The following is a 4,443-nucleotide window of genomic DNA, read 5'->3' as shown; positions in this document are numbered from 1 at the left end:
TTAGGCTCCTCTTTTGGCTTTGTGGCTTGTGGTCTTGGCTTCCTCGTTTTTTTGTAGGTCGCCGATGTCCACCCTTCCTTATCACCAGTAGATGCATCTTGGTTCATTATCACCGATGTCTCCCTCCGTTCCCGCGTTGTTGCAAGTTTCGACGAAATGTGCAACGTGCTACTTTGGGTTTCCTTTTCCATCAAACTGCATGAACTTTGGTGGTTGATAACCCCTTGGCATCTTTAGGGCATCAATCTTCTTGGAGTAGGGCTTCGAGTAGAACAATGAGGTATGTGAGCTCCTTTCGTATTGCGCCTTGATGGTGTTGATGATCATCTCTTGCAGCTGCTGGATAGAAAAAGATCCTATCAGTGCCGCTGCTTGGTCTGGCTCCGGCTTCACATCGATTTTCTCCACCTGAGGCTCCTCTTCTTCGTCAGCTCCTCTCTTTAGTGGATCATCCTCTGGGTTGGGGTTCTCGCCGTCCTGTGGCTCAAGTCGGCTGACGAGTGCAGCGATTTGTAAGTCTTTTTCTTCCACAATCCGTGTTAGCCTTGCGATCGCTTCATTCATTTGAGCCAGTTGTTCTTTAATAGAGGTAACGCCAATGGTCATGACTTGTGCAACCAATAGACGTGACTTTCCTTTAGACATCCAGGATGCTGACAAAGAACGTCGTTGGCTGTTTTGGGATATCATCTTGTGTGCCTCAGCAGCATGCTTCGATGCCCCCAGCGAGGTTAGGTTGATGACAGACTCGCACCTTTGATGCTCCCCTTGCTCCTTTAGCAGCACCAACTTTGAAGTGGCATGTTGAGGAGCGATTGTGGCGCCAATGGATTGTCCGTTCGCGGCAGAAGTGCTCAGGATCCTTCCCTTGGTGGTTGCGAGAACGGCTTGTCCCTTGCTTGATGCCATTGACTTTGAGGTGTGTTTGGATTCCTTGAACGAAGAAAGAGATGAGAGGTAGAGATTGTCCCACTGGGCGTGCCAAATTTGTAAACACGAAAAATTCCTGAAACGAAAGAGACAAGAACAACGTGCACAAAATAATATTTTGTATTTGATGATTTTGGGTTACAATCTCTCTCAAATTTGATCCTCTGATTCGACCTCCCTAAGGTGTTGATTTGTGGATGTGCGATTGATCCAAAAGGCCGTTGGGGCTTGATCTTAGAATGAAAGAATGATGAACGATGAACGATGAACGATGAACGCTTTCTTCAAGGCTTTTGGGGCTTGATCTTGAAGAACTGTTGATGAACGGATCTTCAAAGGCCTTTGGGGCTTGATCTTGATGAACAGTTGATGAATGGATCTTCAAGGGCTTTTGGGCTTGATTTTGAATAACAGTGATGAACGGATCTTCAAGGGCTTTTGGGCTTGATCTTGAAGGACGATTGGATGTGTGGATTTGTCGACGTTGTTGATCCAAAGGGTCGTTGGGGCTTGATCTTAGGATGAACAGATGATGAACGATGAACACTTTCTTCAAGGGCCGTCGGGGCTTGATCTTGAATTGGTGGAAGTTCTTCAAGGGGCCATCAGGGCTTGAGCTTGAAGGCGGATTTGGCGAAGAACGAAGAGAGTTTTCTCGATCCTTCGGAATTTGCTTGAGATCTTTAGAGTTTCAAAGATTCAAGGTTTTGGTGTAATATCAATTGGTGAAATAAAATGAATGAAATTGGCTTCTATTTATAGAATTTTCCAATGCCTAATTTTGAATATAATATTCCAGATGAAATAAGTCGTTTCTGCCAGGTGTTGACACGTGTCCTGTTTGATGACTTTTCCGACTCATTTCAATTTTTCGTCGAGTCACACGCTACGTGTAAAATTTATGTAATACATGAGCGTTGAAACTTTGATTTATCGGTCAACATTTATTTACCAAAATTTCGATGTCTACAGTTTGTTTTTTACGATTTTTTAGTATGCAATCTCGAAGTGTGTACAAATAAGTTTGACGGTTTGATCGTTGAAAAACGTTTCGTAGAATGCATATTGCGTCAAAACGGTAGATTAAACAAACACTTAGAGTTAATATTATACTTCCATTAAGTATAAAATAAGATTTTGTGGTATCCACTAGTGTAAATATTTTAAATTGAAGATCGAATTAATTCATTGCATTCTTATAAGGTCGAGGAGTGTAGCTGTAAAAAAATCATCAAAACCGGAGCTAAAATAACCGTTAAATTGTGATTTTTCGTTTATAACCGTTGAAAACTTTTATTCCATTACCTAATCTATGAATGTTTTTTTTTTTTTTTTTTTGCGATTTTTTACGTATGCGATCTTGTAGTATCTACAAATAAGTTTGACGGTTAGATCATGGAAACTAGTTTCGTAGAATGCATATCTCCGTTAAATTTGCCTAAATTTTGAAGTGGGAAAAGTAATTTGTGCTAAATTTTTATTTATGTTTTTCAAGTATTGATTAGACAATATTTAGTTTGTGTGATGACATTTTCATTGTACAATTATCTTTTTGTTTCTTTATCGCATATTTTACATGGGTTATTATCTATTAAACCAAGCAATTATTTATTTAATTTTTAAAAATGTATTCTATTTAAATACATATTATTTATTTATTTATTTATTAAACCAAACAATTATTATTTTATTTTTTAAAATCGTAACAAAATTTTGGGGAGAGGGAATTTTGGGGTATTTTTGCCGCCATTTTTTTCTTGTCGGTTATAACCGACAGTAATGAAAATTTTCCAAAATAAAACCCCTCCATCTCTTCCTTGCGTCAGTGCCTTCTCCCTTCCCCCTTCCTTCCCCCTTTTCTCCTCTCCTCATTTCCTTCTCCTTCTCGAGAAGCAACATTGGGCATTTGGATGAGCATGGCATCTACACTGGCCAGTGCTCCACCTTCGCTCTCTACGGCTACGTCCGCGCTCAGGTTTGCCTTCTTTCCCTTGTTTCTGTACTTTGTTATTGTGGTAATATTTGTGTTTTTGTTGGGCACTTGTGAATGTATTGGGTGATAAGAACGTAGTACCGTTGCGGAATTTGATCATGTTTGTATTTTTCGGTTCGGTTAATCTCATTTGATTCTATCGTTTGCTTTCTAAGACTGCATTCTAAGCTGTATTATTATTACAAAGTAGATGACTTGAGAGGCTGCATTCGAAACCCACGAGGAAAATAACATACAAATCACACGATGACTGTTACTGCGGTCATAGATCCTGAACTATGCTGAAACAATCACTTTTTATTCAGCTATCATTTTCTTTATTACATCTGGTTACAATTGCTACTGAAGTATTGGAAGTTGTTCAATTACTGATAGATTTAAATAAAAACATGTTGACGCCCGCAGTCAAACTCGAAAAGCCCAGTGTAGCATAGAGTTATATCCAAACTTTTCTAATCCTAAGTATGAATTTTCCCAATGATTCTGACGTTGAGTTTCTGAGGTTTTGTTTTATTAGGTTTTCAGTTGTTCTTCAGCGGTAATTAGCATCCTCTTATAATTTCTTATCGATCATGTGCAATTTTGGCATTCCATCTGTTCTACTCTGATATCTTGTGCTTTCTTTTGTTTTTTAGGGAGAGGCCGACAGTGGTTTGGACCGTCTCTGGCAGAAGAAGAAAACCGAAGTTAAACAGCAGAAAGAGATGATTCTTCTTCAGTTCATGGGGATGAGTTGTTTAATTTCTGAAATAAATTATGTGATTTGGGATCTCCATGCTTTTCTTCGTTCTTCTATTTATGGAAGATGTGGGTTTTCTCTTTTGTTTTTCTGTGATGGATTGCTGTGTTTTGTGTTGGGAAGAAGGTTGGTAAAGTTGGGTTTTGGATCTTTTGAATTCGAGCTTCAAATTCCATCGTGCATGGGGGTTCAAGCATGTTGCCCAATCTGGTTTGCTCATTAGCTGCAGATTCTGATTTCAAGCAGAAGGGGAGAAGAATGCTCAACAAGAAGAAGGGAGAATGTTTTCATGTCCTTTTTATTTTTTTTTATTATTAATATATTTGATGTCGGTTTTATCCGACAAAGAATGCTTTACTTATTCATAATTAATATTTCCTGTCGGTTATAGTCGACACAAGTTCTGTCAGTTATATATATTTTATGTCGGTTTTAAAGTATTTTCTATCGATTTTATCCGATTGAAAACGCTCTTATTTATTCATTATTAATATATTCTCTGTCGATTATATCTAACACAAGTTATGTCGGTTTTAGAGTATTTTCTGTCAAAAAATTCATTTCCTGACGCTGACAATTATGTCGCTTATTATATCCGCCACTGCATCCATTTTCTGTCGGATTTTGCATAATATCCGATGGTAATATATGTTTCTTGTCGGTTTTTGGACCGCCATCAATAGATAATTTTGTAGTAGTGCACGTATAAGTATGAAATCAACTTTAAATAATCAATAATGCCAGACTATGCCAAACTACAATATCTCAATAACAATAATGC

The 4,443-nt window shown here is 38.2% G+C and overlaps 1 long non-coding RNA gene across 1 annotated transcript; it reads left to right on the top strand.

Moving 5' to 3' along the window:
* Nucleotides 1-2,782: 2,782 nt before the first annotated feature.
* On the top strand, nt 2,783-4,130 carry LOC126625637 (uncharacterized). The gene is made up of 2 exons (XR_007624428.1): nt 2,783-2,905; nt 3,559-4,130. It is a non-coding gene; the product is annotated as an uncharacterized LOC126625637 (long non-coding RNA).
* The last annotated feature ends 313 nt before the right edge of the window (nt 4,131-4,443 follow it).

Source organism: Malus sylvestris, chromosome 1 (genome assembly GCF_916048215.2).
Source record: "Malus sylvestris chromosome 1, drMalSylv7.2, whole genome shotgun sequence".
Lineage (NCBI taxonomy): Eukaryota > Viridiplantae > Streptophyta > Magnoliopsida > Rosales > Rosaceae > Malus > Malus sylvestris.
This window is presented reverse-complemented; position numbering and strand designations above follow the sequence as displayed.